This window comes from Lithobates pipiens, unplaced genomic scaffold (genome assembly GCF_037356315.1).
Source record: "Lithobates pipiens isolate NorthernLeopardFrog02 unplaced genomic scaffold, aLitPip1_a1.2 Scaffold_13, whole genome shotgun sequence".
NCBI lineage: Eukaryota > Metazoa > Chordata > Amphibia > Anura > Ranidae > Lithobates > Lithobates pipiens.
In genome coordinates, this window is record NW_027507718.1 from 1,807,442 (window position 1) to 1,828,474 (window position 21,033).

Genomic DNA, 21,033 nt, shown 5'->3' on the forward strand with positions numbered 1-21,033 from the left:
TCGGGGAGTCATACATTATCTGGATGACTTCCTGCTGATCGAGCCACCTGGCTCACCACCAGGAGATCTGGATAAGTTAAGGGTGGTCTTCAGTAACCTCAACGTCCCCATTGCCGAGCACAAGGTGGATGGTCCAACGCAGTCCATCACCTTTCTCGGGGTTAACCTAGACACCAACACCATGCAGGCCAGCCTCCCCCCGGATAAACTGGCCCGCATCAGGACGGTCCTGAGGGACTTCACCCGCGCCAGAACTTGCACCAAAAAACAGCTACAATCCCTACTCGGCATGTTGAATTTCGCCATGCGCATCATCCCTCAGGGTCGCGCCTTTGTATCACGCCTATTGGTCTTACTGTCCCTCTCACAGGACCCGGAGCAAGTCCTCAGCCTGGATCCCGCGGCGATAGCGGACCTCGCTATGTGGGAGGAATTCCTATTGTCTTGGAATGGCGTGTCCCTGTTCATTCCCTCCGTGTCTTCCCTTTCACCCCAGGTGGTGACCGACGCAGTGGCCTCCACAGGCTTTGCGGCAATTTTTGGCCACCTCTGGCTCGCAGCTCCCTGGCCTCCCCAGATACTGGCGATACCTGGCTTCACCGAGACATCCTCCCTGTTTGAATTATACCCCATCATAGCTGCAGCACACATATGGGGCCGTAGGTGGTCGGGTCAAACTGTGACCTTTTCAACAGATAATTTAGCCACTGCAGAGGTCATTAATAAAGGCAGGTCCAGGTCTCTAGCGATGATGTCCTTCCTACGTCGGCTGGTCCAGCTCTCGTTATTATTTCAGTTCAATATCCATTGTTCCTTTATCCCTGGTAAATTCAATCAGGCAGCGGACGCCCTCTCCCGCTTTAACTTTGTCTCATTTTTCGATCAGGTGCCCGGAGCCGGACCAACATCAGCAGCTATCCCGGACTGGTCTCAGCTGACCCTGGACTAGCCCCACACCTCCTAGCGGCAACCCAGCTCATCGATCTCTCCCTCTCACGTAATACCCTCAAGGCCTACCAAACGGCCTGAAGGGCCTTTAACCACTTTATGACACGTCACAGCACAGAGACGTCCCGTGTCAAGCAAGTCCTGGCCTTCATTTCCTACTGCCATTCGGAGATGGCATTATCCTATAATATTATCCGGCTATACCTGGCCGGTGTACAACATTTCACGTCCCTCCAGGACCCTACCGAACCTTCCTTATTTTCTTACCACGCCGTTCGGGCTATCATGCGCGGCGTCCAGAAGCGCCAGCCAGTGGCCAGCACCAGACGGCTGCCTATCACAGGAGACATTTTTAGAAACATGTCGGATATCCTGGCCACATCACCTTTCGGTCTCCTCCTTAGTGTCATCTTACAAGCAGCCATACATCTGGCCTTCTACGGCTTCTTACGGCCAAGCGAGTTTACTTGTAACAGCCCCACAGCACGCATGCTGTGCAAACGCCACCTGGTCCGATACGAAGACCATTTCATCTTACACTTAGCAGTCTCCAAAACGCAGCAGCTTGGCTTGGGTACGGACATACATTTCTATAAGACCAACAACCGCTGGTGCCCGGTCGCCACTCTCACCCGCTTGTTGACCCTTCTGGCCGATCAACCAGAAACTAGCCCGCTTCTGCCATTTCATACTAAACCTCTGAACGCTGCCCGGTTTATGGAACATGTCAGGATACTCCTGAGTATCCTTCAGCTCAATCCTACTCACTACTCCGGACATTCATTCCGTATCGGAGCAGCCTCAACAGCCTCCCGCCAAGGGGCTCCGGACCATGTCATCAAGAAGTTGGGCAGATGGAAGTCCACCTGTTTTGCCCGTTATATACCCAATCCACAAGTGGAGATGGCCCAGGCCTTTTTCAAGCTCACCCAGTAACAAACTTGAAACAATAAAGTACAACCCCTACCTGAATGTTTTTGCCCCCTTATTTTGGTATACCGTACGTTAGACCAGGACACACTTTCAGGTCCATTTCAAGTAAGCGAGTTTATGTTAACCTTGTTTGTCATCCTTATCCGTATCGGTCAGAGGGCTCTGAACCATAAATAAAAAGGCCAGTATGGTGGCCTGGAATTATGGGAGGAGCCCGGTGGGGTATATAACCAGCCCGTTCGCCTGTCTTCCTTGTCGGTTCCGGTGTGCGATACCCACCCACCCATCCCCTTTTTAGGGCATTTCTCAAGCATTATACTCCTCATGAGAGTACTCATTTCACTCCATTTCATATTTATCTCATTTAACACTCATTTCTCAATCTAGGGTATGCCCCCTTATTTTGGTATACCGTACGTTAGACCAGGGCACACTTTCAGGTCCATTTCAAGTAAGCGAGTTTATGTTAACCTTGTTTGTCATCCTTATCCGTATCGGTCAGAGGTCTCTGAACCATAAATATATATATATATATATATATATATATATATATATATATATATATATATATATATATATATATACACACACACACACACATATATACATACACACACACACTGTATATATACACACACACACTATATATATGTATATATATATATATATATATACACACACACATATATACATACACACACACACTGTTTCTACAGTATATAAATATATAGAGAGAAAAGATGTTCTTAACAAATGTTGCTTTGATTTTATAAAGTGGCTGCTGATGTCTAAAAATTATCAAATCACTTTCTGAATGCAAGCTGGAACTAGCAAGATATTTTAATTATTTTAATTTTGTTTTAACACTTGCAAAATCAGTGCTGTTAATATCATTTAAAGTGGTTGCAAAGGCTAAAGATTGTTTACCTTCATGAACTGTATTCATGAAAGTGCAAAACCTTCTGTGTGCTGTTCCTACCACAGCCCCCCAATACTCACCGGAGCCCCCTCTTGATCCAGCGATGTGCATGGGAGCCAGGCTGTCCAAGGTCTCTCTCGCCTAATTGGCTGAGACATTGTCTTTCACAGCCAATGAGCCAATGAGGAGAGAGCTGGGACAGGGCTGAGGCATGGCTCTATTTGTTTTATGGATGCATAGAGCGGGGCTCAGGAGAGATCATGCACCAGTGCCCCCACAGACAGTGGCTTGCTGTTGGGGAACTGGTCAAGGGGGAGAAGCCAGGAACACCAGAGGGGAACCCGAGAAGAAGAGGATCAGGACTGTTCTGTGTAAAGCCATTGCACAGAGCAGGTATGTATAACAGTGTATTTCCTGAAGCCTTTTTCTTTAACCTAAAGACACTTTTCACACTGAGGCACTTTCCGGGCATTTTAATGGGCATGAAAGCGCCTCTCATGCCTCCCCAGTGTAAAAGCCTGAATGCTTTCACACTGGGGTGGTGTGCTTGTGGGATGGGAAAAAAAGTCCTGCAAGCAGCATCTTTGGGGCAGTTTGGGAGGGGTGTATACACCCCTCCCAAAACGCTATTCCCATTGAAATGAATGGGCAGCGCTGCCAAAGCACCTGCAAAGCGCATCGGCAGCGCCACAACACAAAAGCTTTTAACCATTTCTACGGCTGCTAGCGGGGGGTTAAATGTGTCCTGCTAGTGGCCGGAAAGCACAGCTAAAAGATGGTAAAGTGCCACTAAAACTAACATCAATTTACCATTAACAACGCCCCCTCCGCCAAAATGTGAAAGTAGCCTAAATACAATAATACTAAACCTTTGCCTTTTTTTTTATACACTCTGTTCTCTATGATTCATTCAAAATTGTAAAGCCATTTGCAGCCACTGGCTATAGGAACTTAATAAATTGAATTGCAAATCTGCTTTTTTTTTTCTTAAAAAGCTTGCCTATGAAAAGTATAGGATGTAAGGACTATGGGGAAGACTGCACCCATTCCATTAAAGGAATACACATGCAGTTCTCCATTCTTTAAACAATATTTAATTCCAATAATTAAAGAGGAGGGCCGGTTAAAAAAAAAAAAAAAAAAAGTCAGCAGCTGCAAACACTGCAGTTGCTGACTTAATAAACACACTCACCTGTCCAGGGCGCCCGCGATGTCGGCCGCCCGAGGCCGACCCGTCCCTCGGCTCTCGGGTCCCGGCGCCGCCATTCCCTGTAAGGGAAACAGGCAGTGGAGCCTTATGGCTTCACTGCCCGTTTCCTACTGCGCATGCGCGAGTCCCGCAGCTACTGCGCATGCGCGAGTCCCGCAGCGCTTTCCGAATGGGACGCGCTGTGTTCTGGAACACACAGTTCCCAGAACACAGCGCGACTCATTACCCAGAAGACGCCGCGACGAAGACAGAAGACAGAAGATCTCCGCGGAGGAGGAAGAGGAAGATTAGGATAAAGTGCCTAGCAACAGGCATTTCTGGTAAGTAAAAAAAAAAATTTTTTTTCATTTTTTTTTTTTTTAGATTTTTTTCTAATTTTTAAAATGTTTTTGTTTTTCAGGGTGGCCCTCCACTTTAAGTAAAGTCCAAAGATAACAAGCATTTGTGAACACATTCCATACATTAGATTATTGAGTTTGGACGTGTGAAGAATACTGATGATGAATATATTGTATTAATCTATAGAAGTTAATCAGATTTGAAATTTATTCAGATCTAAGATAGATACATTCTGAATTGCTGTTGTAAGTTACTGAACAGTACATGTACTTTGCACATTGTGTTCATGATATAAGGAATGTATATATATATATATATATATATATATATATATATATATATATATATATATATATATATATATATATATATATTCTTTCATTATTCATAATAGGATTGCAATTTTTTTTTCTTCTTTATGGCCACATGAAGCAAGCAGATTGCATGCTTAAGGCTGTTCTTTAGCATTTCAGCTGTGTGACCTAAGGCCATGCTGAGTTTAGTTTATGGTGTAGGGAAACCTTAAAAACAGGTGATAAACTTACATATGCACATCTAAATTAGTGAGAGAATGAGCACACCTGCTTCCTCTCACTTAGAAAATATGCACCATAGTGATTTTCAGTTATAGAGAAACCATTAGCAATTGAAGAAGGCATTTCTGGGGTTTCTTAGGGTTATGTATTATGTATGTTATGCACCGTGTATTAAATATATACTATAGAGGTTGTCAACTTTTATGTCAATCTAAAGGAGTGAACCTTCTGGGTTAAATTCAGCTCTGCCTTTTACTAATACTGTAACTGTTATAGATTCCGAGCAGCTCTACATCACAAGCAACATTTTTTACCAAAGACTTACTTGGAACGTTATGTTTTTAACCAGTATCAGATTTTTAACATACATTGGGTTTCATTTCTAGGTTTATTGGTTCTTTAATGCAGTGACTACTTTCAAAGACATTAAATAAGACTGACCATAAGCTAAATTAGCTACTTTTTAGACAAATGAAATCCTAAAAGTATCAGTAAATGCTCCATCTATTTCAGCGTAAGGGCATTATCTTAAATAAATCAACAGTTGACGTGATTTAATGTTATCTTTAAAGCGATCACAGTGAAAGTAAAGGTGAAATAAGGAATTATACTGTATATTATTCCCAGTTCTATTTAGTGAATTCCCTTGGCTTTAGCTTTAGTAGCATCAAGTGACATGTTCATCAACATCATTATACTTTAGAGGAAAAGAAGACAGACACATTTTGTGCATAATTGCTCTAGGAAAGTTACAGGAGCTCTTAGACTCATTTTTGTTACAATTGCTGAATCATTTAGCGAGATCACATGGGGCATCACAACAGCTGCTTAGAGAGTCTTTATACTACCAAATCTGTAAGACCAGTCATTCTGTAAAGTGAAGCGATAGAACTAAGCAAGAACAGCTACTCTTCCCATGATTGCTCGAGTGGCTGCATTAATTCTAACATACTGACATAATGAACAAGGTAATATAACACAATTAATAGTGTAGGAGGTATTCTAACAGAAGGACATCATTAGCTTTTCATAGTCAACATAATATTATTTAGAAGTGTCCATGTGACCTATTTCTGCTCCTGTAATCTATTTCATTTAACCTATTTCCAAATGTTTTATACAATGGAATGTTACAAAACTGGTAACTAAAATTACATTGAGATCTATAATTAATTTTATTTTATTTTTTTGTTAGTGTAATGGGTCAGAATACACTTTTCCCTATATGAAATTCTCCTAGAAACTCCTTTATAGCCAAAGGGGATTTTTTTTCCACGCATGTTATGCATCAAGTATTCCTATAGCTCTCTATTTTGCCACATGCAAAAATAAATAAATAAATATTATTTTTATATATACATACATACGCATATTATCTCTCTCTCTCTCTATGTGTGTGTGTATAGTATATATATATATATATATATATATATATATATATATATATATATATATATATCACATACACACACACACACATACATACACACACACACACACATATATATATATATATATACCCATATATACACATATATATATATACCCACCCTTAGCAGCAAACAATCTTTAACTAACATGAATTTGATACTATGGAACAGGATTTGTTACTATTTTTGTTTATGCTTATTTGCATGTTTAATTGTAGTTAGTTTGCAGTTCCCTTCAAATATCTGTGCTAGAAACGGCACTATATTCCCAAAACTATTGGGACGCCTGCCTTTACACGCACATGAACTTTAATGGCATCCCAGTCTTGGTCCGTGGGGTTCAATACTGCGTTGGCCCACCCTTTGCAGCTATAACAGCTTCAATCCTTCTGGGAAGGCTATCCACAAGGTTTAGGAAAGTGTCTATGGGAATATTTGACCATATTTGGTCAGGCACTAATGTGAACGAGAAGGCCTGGCTCACAGTCTCCACACTAATTCTTCCCAAAGATGTTCTATTGGGTTGAGGTCAGGACTCTGTACAGGCCGTTCAAGTTCCTCCACCCCAACCTCGCTCATCCATGTCTTTTTGGATCTTGCTTTGTGCATTGGTGCAGTGATGTTGTGACAGGGTGAGGCCATCCACAAAAAGTTGGGAGTATGAAATTGTCCAAAATGTCTTGGTATGCTGAACCTTAAAGGGGTTGTAAAGGTAAATGTTTTTTCACCTTAATGCATTCTATGCATTAAGGTGAAAAAACATCTCACACTGCCCGCGCCCCCAGTCCCCCCGTTTTACTTACCTGACCCCTCGAAAATCCCGCGCTCGCCCCCGCCGTCCTCTTCGCCGCTCAGCCTGGCCGCTGATTGGCTGGAGTGGATGGATTGAAAGCAGCGCAGCCATTGGCTCGCGCTGCTGTCAATCACATCCAATGACGCAGCGCGCCGGGGGGCGGGGCCTTGTGATACAGCGAGCGGCTATAGCCGCCGGCTGTATCACGGGAGCGCGCCCGCAGTGCTTCTCACCAATGCGAGGGAGCTCGCATTAACGTGAGAAGCACCTGCGGGAGGAAGCAGAGACAGCCACCGAGGGACCCCAGAAGAGCAGGTTCGGGGCCACTCTGTGCAAAACGAGCTGCACAGTGGAGGTAAGTATGACATGTTTGTTATTTTTAAAAAATAAATTTTTTTACTTTACAACCCCTTTAAGAGTTCCCTTCACTGGAACTAAGAGGCAAAGTCTGATCCCTGAAAAACAACCCCACACCATAATCCCCCCTCAACCAAATGATTTAGACCAGTGCACAAAGCAAGGTCCATAAAGACATGGATGAGCGAGTTTGGAGTAGAGGAACTTGACTGGCCTCAATCCAATGGAACACCTTTGGGATGAATTAGAGCATTGACTATGAGCCAGGCCTTCTCATCCACATCAGTGCCTGACCTCACAAATGTGCTTCTGGAAGAATGTTCAAACATTCCCATAGACACACTCCTAAACCTTGTGGACAGCCTTCCCCAAAAATGTAAGCTGTTGTAGCTGCAAAGGGTGGGCCAACTTTATATTGAACCCTATGGACCAAGACTGGGATGCCATTAAAGTTCATGCGTGTGTAAAGACAGATGTCACAATACTTTTGGTAATATAGTGCATATATTTTATTTGTATGAATGATAAGAGGGGGGCAAGTCCACATAATTTTTATTTGAAAGGGGCTATTGATAAATTTATAAAAGGGTTAATATTCTAAAAAAAAGAGAGAGAGGAAGTAAGTATTGCTTTCCTTTTTTACTCTAAGGTTAAAATGCTCTGCGTTGGCTTTACCGTGTTATAAAATGCTCTAATGATGTGAGAAATGGACATTGGGCTATGCATGTACTACCCCATGTTCCTTTCACTGCTCCCACAGTCTAATTTTTTTTCTACAGTAAAACCACTCTTCTTGATCTGTTTAGCTTTCATGTTGCTTCATATTTAGAGTTTATTACAGTCGTGCAGATTACTGTCATTTAGTTGGTTTCCTACAGCTTTCCTTCTTGATCATTTTGATGTATCTCTTTTTCCAGATCAAAGAGACAAGGTTTGCTCCCCTTTTTAGGCAACATAGTGTTCAACAATATCAAAACAAAAAGCATTAAAATAAGTACTATTTATTCAAGTTTAACATCATAAAATTGATATAGATATGAAACAATGACCAGCAGATTATAATCCTCAAATATTACCATATAGATCACATATGATAAGGCCTCCTTACGCCCAACGCGGTTTGAGATTCCTTGATTTACATGTATACAGGTCAGTAATATTTACTTACATAATAGTGAGGAATTTTTTTCAAAGTTTTATTCATCAAGCATTAAAAATTGAAGTAAAAAAACACATATGACAGTTATGCCAATGGGGCCCTCAACTCAAGATGGACAAGGCAGGCAAAGAGAATGTGTTGTAGTAATAGAGGTTGTTGTCTTCAAGAAGTCAGTCAAAATTCTCTCAGATGCCCCTAAGGCCAGGCCAAACCCCCGAACATACTGGAGCCTGGCAAGGAAATCCCTACAAGATATATATTATTAATATCATAGTAACGATATACTACGATGTGTGACCATGTGTATGCAAGACAAGTTTGAACCAATATCCGTCGGAAAAAATCCCATGGATTTTGTTGTCAGAAAATTCTATCATGTGTACAGGGCATTAGAAAGGCTTGTATTACTTTGCTTTCTGACCTACACAGGTTCAGCAGCTGGGGCAGGGAAATTTGCCTGGTACAATCGGATGTCCGTGTACTGCTAGCAGATTGCCCGCAAGTACCTGGCTGTGACACACCTAATTCTTCAGAGAGGACTGAAGGTATAGTGGGGTTGGAGATCCCAGATGATGAGGAGCAAGGAGTGGTCCACTTTGTTCTTTGGTGTGGGTCTTTTAGGTACGCTTGCCAACAAACGGCATGCAGGTCAACATATGTCTGGTCAAGCATGTGGTGCCCAAGCGGGTGATGTTTTGGCCATGCGAGATACGCTTGAGACATATGTTGCAAATAGCAGCGGTGCGATCTGATTTACTCGTCTCAAAAAAGGCCCACATCAAAGAACTTTTGGAATAACATGCAGAGGCAGCACCCTGCACAGGCGGAGCTCTGCAGTGTGATTCAGTCAGTGTGCTGTCCTTAAGCGGGCCCCTGGAGGGCATCATGCCTCATTGGAGATGTGCCTCCTCCTCCTCTCTCCTATCAGGCACCCACATGGAGTCAGTGACCTCATCATCCCCTCCCTCCTCATGACTGGAGCAAACCTGGCAGTATGCTGCAGCTGGTGGAACATGACTGCCAGATTGCTGTCCTTCTTGGGCATCTCCTCTCTCTGGGCTCATGTTACTGCCTTCCTCTAGCTGGGTATCATCATCAGAGCCTTCAAAACACTGGGCATCCTCCTGGAGCATGTACCCAACACTTTGCTCAAACAGTTCGGGGGACTTCTCAGGAGGACATGGTGGGTCTAGGAAAGGAGTGACTGATGCCATTGAAATGAGGGAAGAGGCCGCATTGGTAGCTGCTTTTAGACATGTGCATTTCATTTCATTCCGAATCGAAATTCGGACGAATTTTCATTATTCAGACATTCGGATGCATCCGAATTACCGAATTACAATGCTAACAAATTCAGACGAATTCAGACGAAATTCGAATCAAATTCGAAGAATGAAATTTTGCGACCCAAATTTTGCGTCCCGAATTGCGTCTAGAAATTTGGGGTTTCTAGCTGCAAGTGACCCCGAGTTACGGGGCCCCAAATTCGGGTAGCAAAATGTCAAGCACTTTTCTGCAGCAGAGAATGACATTTTGCCACCCGACTTTGGGGCCACATATCTGGGGGTCACTTATAGCTAGAAACACCAAATTTGATATGTAAACACAATAGAAATAGCACTACAATATCTCCAAATGGAGTTTCTAGCACCAAGCGACCCAGAGATACATGGCCCTAAAGTCGGTTCACAAAATATTTTCTAATCCGGTTGAAATAGTTTCGAATGCGGTTGAAATAATTTAGAATCATGTTAAAATCATTTCGAATCCAGTAGAAATATCATCAGAGCCTTCAAAACACTGGGCATCCTCCTGGAGCATGTACCCAACACTTTGCTCAAACAGTTCGGGGGACTTCTCAGGAGGACATGGTGGGTCTAGGAAAGGAGTGACTGATGCCATTGAAATGAGGGAAGAGGCCGCATTGGTAGCTGCTTTTAGACATGTGCATTTCATTTCATTCCGAATCGAAATTCGGACGAATTTTCATTATTCAGACATTCGGATGCATCCGAATTACCGAATTACAATGCTAACAAATTCAGACGAATTCAGACGAAATTCGAATCAAATTCGAAGAATGACATTTTGCGACCCAAATTTTGCGTCCCGAATTGCGTCTAGAAATTTGGGGTTTCTAGCTGCAAGTGACCCCGAGTTACGGGGCCCCAAATTCGGGTAGCAAAATGTCAAGCACTTTTCTGCAGCAGAGAATGACATTTTGCCACCCGACTTTGGGGCCACATATCTGGGGGTCACTTATAGCTAGAAACACCAAATTTGATATGTAAACACAATAGAAATAGCACTACAATATCTCCAAATGGAGTTTCTAGCACCAAGCGACCCAGAGATACATGGCCCTAAAGTCGGTTCACAAAATATTTTCTAATCCGGTTGAAATAGTTTCGAATGCGGTTGAAATAATTTAGAATCATGTTAAAATCATTTCGAATCCAGTAGAAATATTTTCGAATTTGGTTGAAATATTTTTGAATGCGACCGATTTTTCTAATTCGGTAGAAAACGGAACGAAATCCGAAAACAAATTTAACAAATATAGCTAAACAAAATTAATTAGTTAACGAATTAAAACGAAATTAAACTAAACAAATTTTTTCCTTTTGCACATGTCTAGCTGCTTTGCCAGTACCCTGAGCCTGGGTGAGAGAGGATGAGGAGAATGAGGAGGGCTTGGTCATCCACTCTACCAAGTCTTCAGTATGTTGCGGCTCAACGCGTCCAGCTGCCGAAAATAGGGACAAGTGTGTCCCATGGCTACATGCTGATGCACAGCGTCCATGACCAGCACTGTTGCCTCTAGATACAGAGCCTGCTTGCCCTCTTTTATTGGCTCTTGACTGTCTATCTCTCCTTTTTGGCCTTCCAGACATACTAATGGCCTGCAGGGAGATGTATCTGCACAAAGCTGATACTGATTATACTGCAGCTAGCAGAATCAACTGCCTGCCTGTAGTATTATTTTTATGAGAACACCAGCAATTGGGGTAGCTTTAGGTGCATACTGAGCAGGTGACACAGTACACCGACTGTAATTACTGCAGCTGCCTGCAGTATAGGATCAGCAGAACTCCAGCAATTGGGGTAGCTTTAGGTGCACACTGTGCAGATGACACAATACACTGACTATAATTACTGCAGCTGCCTGCCTGTCTGTGGTATAGGATCTGAAGAAAATCAGCAATTGGGGTAGCTTTAGGTGCACACTGTGCAGATGACACAGTACGCCAACTGTAATTACTGCAGCTGCCTGCCTATGGTATAGGATCTGAAGAACACCAGCAATTGGGGTAGCTTTAGGTGCACACTGTGCAGATGACACAATACACCAACTGTAATTACTGGAACTGCCTGCGGTATAGGATCAGCAGAACACCAGCAATTGGGATAGCCTTAGGTGCACTCTGTGCAGATGACACAATACACCAACTGTAATTACTGGAGCTGCCTACGGTATAGGATCAGCAGAACACCAGCAATTGGGGTAGCTTTAGGTGGAAACTGTGCAGATGACACAGTACACCAACTGTAATTGCTACAGCTGCCTGTGGATAGAATCAGCAGAACACCAGCAATTGGGGAAGCTTCAGGTGTACACTGTGCAGGTGACACAATACACCAACTGTAACTGCTACAGCTGCCTGTGGTATAGGACCAGAAGAACACCAGCAATTGGGGCAGCTTTAGGTGCAAACTGTGCAGATGACACAGTACACCGACTGTATTTGCTACAGCTGCCTGCAGATAGAATCAGCAGAACACCAGCAATTGGGGTAGCTTTAGGCGTACACTGTGCAGATGACACAATACACCAACTGTAATTACTGGAGCTGCCTGCGGTATAGGATCAGCAGAATACCAGCAATTGGGGTAGCTTTAGGTGCAAACTGTGCAGATGACACAGTACACCAACTGTAATTGCTACAGCTGCCTGTGGATAGAATCAGCAGAACACCAGCAATTGGGGTAGCTTTAGGCGTACACTGTGCAGGTGGCACAATACATCAACTGTAATTGCTACAGCTGCCTGTGGTATAGGACCAAAAGAACACCAGCAATTGGGATAGCTTCAGGTGTACACTGTGCAGGTGGCACAATACACCAACTGTAACTGCTGCAGCTGCCTGTAGTATAGGGCCAGAAGAACACCAGCAATTGGGGTAGCTTCAGGTGTACACTGTGCAGGTGGCACAATACACCGACTGTAACTGCTACAGCTGCCTGTGGTATAGGTTTAAAAGAACACCAGCAATTGGGGTAGCTTTGGGTGTACACTGTGCAGGTGGCACAATACACCAACTGTAATTGCAATAGCGTTAAAGGAAATTCAGATACTGTCTCTCCGTCTATCTCTCTCTCTCTTTGCGATGCGCAGGTGGCCTTATATAGTGTGGGGCAGGTACTAAACCCCCTGAGCCATAATTGGCCACAGGCATCCTGCCTGTGGCCAATTATGGCTCTCTTCGCTGGCGGCACTGTGATTGGATAAGCATGCGGGTCATAGTGCATGCTTGGCCAATCATCAGCCAGCAATACACCAAATTCGAGTGGCACTCGCGGCCCATAATGTTCGGATTTTGCCAAACAGGTGAACAGCCGGTGTTTGAGTTGAACATGGGTTCGACTGAAACACTCAGCTTATCCCTACCGGATAGTTAAAATCCCCCATTATTATCACTATCCCAGCCCTTGCATCCCTTTCTATCTGTGCAAGGAGCTGAGTCTCCACTTCCTCATTAACACTGTGAGGTATATAACAAACTCCAATGATAACCTTTGTAGGGATAGACACCACCACCCTTTTAGGAGCGTGTAATCTGAGGAAGGGGTTAGACCCCGAAACGTGTGATCCAACACCGCTCAAGCTCTAGCACCCGCTCTGTCATCCCGACATCCTTCACATCCCCTGCTCTGATTCGTATGACTCATCGGGCTTTGCCAATGTCTGCCCGTGGTTGGAGTGTGTGACGCAGTCGGGGAGGAGTCCTGTGGTGTCAAGACACCCTGAAGCTGAGCCTCACTCTTGCTGCTACTCCAGCATCCACAAAAAAATTACGGTTAAAAAAGGGGGAATGGGAAGGCAAGTTTAACCACTAATTTGTACTCGGAGTCAATCTGTGGATAGTAAGGAAAGGAACAAAGAGCAACAAAGAACATAGATTGGGGCAGCATAGTGGTGTAGTGGTTAGCACTCTCGCCTAGCAGTAAAACGGGTCGCTGGTTCAAATCCCAACCATGACACTACCTGCCTGGAGTTTGCATGTTCTCCCTGTGCCTGCGTGGGTTTCCTCTGGGTTCTCCGGCTTCCTCCCACAACCCAAAGACATGCAGGTAGGTTAATTGATTTCTGTCCAAAATTGGCCCTAGTATAGGAATGGGGCACGAGAGAAAACCCAAACCCTGGGGACACGAGAGAAACCTGGAAAATGAAAGAAACCTGGAAAACAAGAGAAACGTAACATTGCACGAGAAACGTAATATTGCACGAGAAACGTAACATTGCATGAGAAAACATAACATTGCATGAGAAACGTAAATTGCATGAGAAATGTAAATTGCCTAAGGACAACCGTATGAGAAACTAACTGCATGAGAAACGTGATTTAGAACAAAATGTGAGTGGTGTAAAAACAGATGAGAAGACTTGCCACCGACCATGCCAATTAAAAACGATCACCTCAATCTGTTAAACCCATAGGCGTGATGGGTAACCCGCGGTGGAAGAACATGGACAACCCAGCTGTGTGAGACAACCAGAAAACCTAATAACAACCTGCCCATGACACAACAAACCCCCTGGTACCTGACAAGTAAAGGACGTAGGACCTAAAGTGTAATGACGTGGGTGCCAAAATGACAGGACCAACAGCGCATGAATGTGAACCTGATGCTAACCCACCCTAATAAATGCCGAAGTGAGCCCGAGCAACCTGCAGCGCCAAGACAGGAAATTAAAAACTAAACACTCAGGGCTAAGGTACCCACAGACCATGGTGGGTAGTACTAAAGGTGTAACGGTGAACGTGTACGTATGATGTGTGGACTACAGGCGAGAAGATTGTGGGACGACAATCAATTAACAACGAAACCTCAGAACGTATGGACCTGTAGACGTGACAGATCCTGGATGTAAGTACCAGCTAATGGAAATGCCACAAACGAAGGTCAACATGAAACATGCGACACATGGGAAAATTGTAAACATTTTGGGAAAAACGTAACATATGGGAAAAACGTAAGAAACATGGGGAAAACGTAAGAAACATGGGAAAAACTTAAGAAAACATAAAAGTCGCCTGATACATGTAAAATACAACGGACACGTAAATTGCATCAGACACATAAAATTGCATCTGACACGCAAATTGCATGGGAAAATGTAAAACCTGAGAACCATAAATTCCTTGAAAACCCTATAAGAACCGTAAAACTTCAACTGCCTGAGTAACGCAAAACGAATGGGCAATGCAAATTGCAAGAAAACCGTAAATTGCAGAAAACTGTAAAATTGCGTAAGAAACCATAATTTGCAGAAAACTGTAAATTGCGTAAGAAACCGTAAGTTGCATGAAACGTAAATTGCATGAAACCATAAATTGCACGAGAAAAACGTAAATCGCATGACATGTCAACTGCATCAGACACACAAATTGCATGAGAACCGTAAATTGCGTAAACCGTAATTGCAAATTAGCATGATACCGTAAATTTGTATGAGAAACCGTAAATTTGCATGAGAAACCGAAAATTGCATGAGAAGACCATAACTGCATGAGAAGACCACAAACTGCATGAGAAGACCGTAAACTGCATGAGAGACTGTAAACTGCATGAGAGACTGTAAATTGCACGAGAAACCGTGTTTTGCACAAGAAATCGTAAATTGCATGAGAAACCGTGAATTGCATGAGACCGGAAAATAGCATGAGAAAACGGGAAATAGCATGAAAAACCTAAACTAGCATGAGAAACAGGAAATTGCATGAGAAACCGAAAAAATTGCGTGGGAAACCGTACATGTGTGAGAACCGAAAATTGCATGAGGACTACCAAAAGGCAGACGGACCCTCCCCTCCCCGGCAGAACCAGGTGACCGAATCCTCCCCCCAGCAGAACCACCAGGAGAAGGAGGCGGGCGGGAGAAGCGGCTCCCCGGAGCCACCAGGCAGACGAACCCCCCTTCCCCAGCAGAAGCAGGCGACCTGAACCTCCCCCGATGGAGACACCGGGAGAAGGAGGCGGGAGGGAGAAGCATCTCCCCCGCAGCCACCAGGCGGACTAACCCCCCCTTCCCTCGGACAAGCCCCCCCTCCCCTCGGCAGGTGATCAAAACAACCTTCCTACCCCCGGCAGAACTACCAGGAGAAGGAGGCAGGCAGGAAAGGGGGCTCCCCTGGAGCCACCAGGCAGACAAACTTCCCCCCGGAAAGCAAACAGGTAGGAGAAACGGCCCCCCGGCGGAACACCAGGAGAAGTGGGGTCAATGAGTGGAGCTGCCGGGGACAAAACACCCCCCCAGCATGAACACCGGGAGAGAAGGCGGAGGTGGCTGAAACAACATGGGGAGAGAGGGGCGGACTAACCCCCCCGCCACTCGGCAAGAGATCGAAACCTCCCCCCAGCAGAATCAACAGGAGAAGGAGGCGGGCGGGAGAGCCCGCAACTGACACCTCCCTCCCCCCTCCCCTTCCGACAGAGGCAGCCGGAGAGGGAGGCGGGCAGGAGAAGGGCTCCCTCGTGGAGACCGGAGCTGCCAGCGAACCTCCCCTCCCCCGGCAGAACCACACGAGGGAAGCCTGTGGATGAAAAACCTCCCTCCCCCCCTCCCCTCCGGCAAAGGCAGCCGGAGAGGGAGGTGGGCGGGAGAAGGGCTCCCTCGTGGAGACCGGAGCCGCCAGTGAAGCCCCCTCCCCGGCAGCACTACACTGGGGAAGCCTGTAGATGAAAACCTCCCTCCCCCTTCCCCTCCGGCAGAGGCAGCCGGAGAGGGAGGCGGGCGGGAGAAGGGCTCCCCCGTGGAGACCGGAGCCTCCAGCGAACCCCCTCTCCCCCAGCAGAACCACACGGGGAAAGCCTCCCGGAAGTGAAAACGGCAAGAAAGCCAGCGTCCACGAAAGAAGGAGGCAGAGGAGGGCAGGCTTTATGCAGCCCGACTCCTGACTCCTCCTACAAACACAGGCTAACCTCCGGTCAGCCTTACACAAACGATCATATATTGTGACCAGAATGGACCATTCACCCACTAGGGCGTTGTTGACGTAACACTTAAGCATATGGAGAAAAAAGAAAGAAGGTATAGCCCGTTGGACCGGGCTACTAAGCAACAATAGATAGATCAAGTTTCTTAGTATAATTAATTTAACCAATCAATTTTATTCAATTCAAAATTAATATTATTTACAAAAGGTGCAATTCAAAAAAATGAGCCTATATGATCAGACATTGCTTGAATTGCTACAGACAAGTTGAACACACAGGACATACATAAAACAAAGACACAAAACACACAACACAGATAGGTTGCTTTAATCAATTGAAACCACAGCATCCACCTTCTGGTCTCACCTGGCCATTGCAGCAGCTCTGCCATCCCCTACTCTGGTCAGAGTGATCGTGTACCCCAGGTCTGTGCTGAGCCTTCCTCCTCTCTGATGTTGCCCGGTGCTCTGTCTACGGTCACTGCTGCCAGTACCTGAAAGGTTTTTTATCAGGCTCCCCACTTTTGGTCAGTAGTCTCATCCTCCCACAGCCCCCACAGAAGCGAGGCCATCCCTTTAACACCTGTGGCTCCATTGCTGGCACTATCACAGTGAGTTAGTGAGGCCCGAAACGGAAAAGACAAAAAAGAAAAAGTAGTGCAGGGCTGGGCGTGACCATGTGTTTAGGGGAGACAATGCATGGGTTAATATGAAGAGATAAGAGGGGAGGGGACAGTGAGTAAAGTCCAAGGGGGAGTGGTAATATATAAGGAGGAGGTGGGACTGGGCTGGGGAACAGAAAGTTGTGGAGAAAGAAAGGAGGAGGCAGTTTTGGATTGGCTGTGTTTTGTTGGTCTTTGACGGTGGCAGTAAACATATGTGATGGAAAGGGGTGGGGGGCTCATCGGTAGTATGTGCCCCTCCGGTGTATTCCAGCAAAAGGTTAGCTAGAATTATGTAATGGTTGCACTGCGGGAAGGGGGTTGTCTCCGAGCTCATTATCTGCTGGAGGCCTATCGTGTGGAAAAAGGTCCTGCAGTGTATTGGTGGAATATGTGTTGGAGTTCGGGGGTGCTGTCAAAGACCAACAGAGTGGAGTTAAACAAGTTGTTACGGATGTGATATTTTGGTATATATTTGATATTGGAGTTATTTATATGGTGTGAATAATAAATAGGCTGCTATGGCCATTTATACTCCAAAATTAAGGTGTGGTCTCATCACTTTAGAAGGGTAAGAAATGGGGATGTTGGAGTACAAGTGGTATAGCAGTAAGAGGCAGGTTGGGTACCTCTGAACTACACTGGTCATGGTCCTTTTGACTGTTATCCCCATTTGTACTGTGTATTGGTTACATTATTATTCCACAATAAACTGTTTTTAAATCTTGGAAAAAAATTGACTACCGGCACAAAAGGAGCTACCAATCTGTATTTTTGTTTGCTGCAACCTAATGTAGAAGTGTCACTCTGTGAACCAATCTAATTTAAACATATATATGAAGCGTGGGATGTGCTAACTTAGTTCTTTAGTTTAGGCAAAGTACCGTGCTTAAATAAAAACCTCTTTAGCAAAAGAAAATGACTCCTCTTTCACAATAGTGAATACTACAAAAGTGCTATATAGTAGTGAAAATCAAAAAAACTAAATAATCAAAATATTCAGAAATGTTAATACCTCTGCAAAGCTATCCACCTGACCCATGACACGGGCTGGTCACCCCTGCAGTGGTATCAAATAATTAAAGTCTGTTGATGAGATCCCTAAAAGGAGTGGTTATCCTAAATGAACTAAAGGTGCATATACAGATTAGATCTGGTGAGTGGTCATTTCATTTGGTGGTGGTGAAGTCACTTGGCTGGTGATTATAAGAAGCACTTTATATCTGAAAAGAAGCACTTTGAAATAAGAAGAATCAGTCAGCACTGGAGTGATTGTTCATTCATGATATGTATTGTGCACTTTTATCATAGGAGTGATCACTCACTTGGGACATTCATAGTATATTGCAATTGTTTTTATGTGGTTTAAGGCACTGTTAGGCACTTTAATTATTTGATACCACTGCAGGGGTGACCAGCCCGTGTCATGGGTCAGGTGGATAGCTTTGCAGAGGTATTAACATTTCTGAATATTTTTATTATTTAGTTTTTTTGATTTTCACTACTATATAGCACTTTTGTAATATTCACTAATGTGAAAGAGGAGTAATTTTCTTTTGCTAAAGAGGTTTTTATTTAAGCACGGCACTTTGGTTAAACTAAAGAACTAAGTTAGCGCAACCCACGCTTCATATATATGTTTTTAAATCTTTCATGGATTTTATCGCCATTTGATCCTTTGCCACTTCCTGTATCTGCGCTCCCCGATTTTGTTGTCTTCAAGAGAATTAAGCCAAGATTAAGCAATACCAATTAAATCATAGTTCTCTTTGTGCACCAGAGCTTCCAACTCACCTATTTTGCTTGGCAGACTTTTGGCATTGGTGAACAAACACTTAAATTTATTGTCACATTTTGCAAACTTATTTTGAATATTTTTTATTTTAGTACAAATAGTTTCCAATGCGTGTTTGTAACATGGGAACTTTCATATGACCTGCCATAGCCCTCCCCCCATTTTTTTCCATTCCACCTACCAAAAGGGTCTGACCTCTGTCTGACTTGTCTTCCCCATTATAATCTAATTCACCCTCCCGCCTAAATCCTAGTTTAACCAGTTGCCGACCGCCGCACGACGATGTACGTCAACAGAATGGCACGGGCAGGCATGTGGGCGTACATGTACGTCCCTGCCTTCCCGCGGGTGGGGGGCCCGATCGGGCCCCCCCCCGGTGCCAGCGGCGGTCAGAATCCGTTCAGGAGCGATCCGGGATGAGGGGGCGGCCATTCGTTCATGGCCACCCCCTCGCGATCGCTCCTGACGAATGGAAGTGCAGCGTGACATCACTTCCTCTCCTGTAATGTAAACACAGGCAGAGGAAGTGATGTAATCTCTCCTCCGTGTCGGTATTTTTCGTTCCGGCACCGAGGAGAGAGGATCGGTGAGTTACACCAACACTACACTACACAGTAGAACATGCCAGGCACACTCTCACCCCCCCTTCACCCCCGATCACCCCCCAATCACCCCTGCACCCCCAGTCACAGTGACACCAATTGCATTTATTTTTTATTTTTTTTGCATTGGTGTCATTTGTGACTGTAATAACTGTTAGGGCAGTTAGGGTTAGCCCCCTTTAGTTCTAGGGTACCCCCTTAACCCCCCCAATAAAGGTTTAACCCCGTGATTACCCCCCGTCGCCAGTGTCACTAAGGCTGGGTTCACATTGCAGCAGTTTATGAGAACGGATGTGATTCGCACCGCACTGCAGTGCAAATCACATCCGATCTCTGTGCGATTCGAGTTCAGCCATACAGATAGTATGGCTGAATTTGCATTGCACCCGCCGCACGCACCGCAAACTCGCACGGGACCCTTTTTTTGGTCCGCAGCAGAATCGGATCGCATGGGTGTTCACACCATGCGATCCGATTCCTGTCCGAGTTTGCAGATCGCACTGCGATATGCGAACTGATCTGGGGGTGTCATTAACATTTCACTGACACTCCCAGCAGTTCGCATAGGGCAGTGTGATGCGGGAACCCGCCGCGGATTCGTGGCGTTCCCGCATCGCTCCAGTGTGAACCCAGCCTAATAAGCGATCGTTTTTCTGATCGCTGTATTAGTGTCACAGGTGACGCTAGTTAGGCAGGTAGGTATTTAGGTTCGCCGCAGCTTTTTATAGCGCCAGGGACCCCCATATACTACCGCATAAAGCCCCCTGATTGCCCCCTAGTTAACCCTTTCACCAGTGATCACCATATAACTGTTACAGGTGACGCTGGTTGGTTAGTTATTTTTTTATAGTTTCAGGGCACCCGCCATTTATTACCTAATAAAGGTTTAACCCCCTGATCACCCGGCGGTGATATAAGTTTGAGGGTCAGATAAGGTCTGCGTCGCCCCAGGCAGCGTCAGGTTAGTGCCAGTACCGCTAACACCCACGCACAAAGCATACACCTCCCTTAGTAATATAGTATCTGATCAGATCTATATTAGCGTCGCCAGCAGTTTAGGTTTCCCAAAACGCATTGTTAGCGGGATAAGCCCAGATACCTGCTAGCACCTGCGTTCGCAGAGTCAGGCCT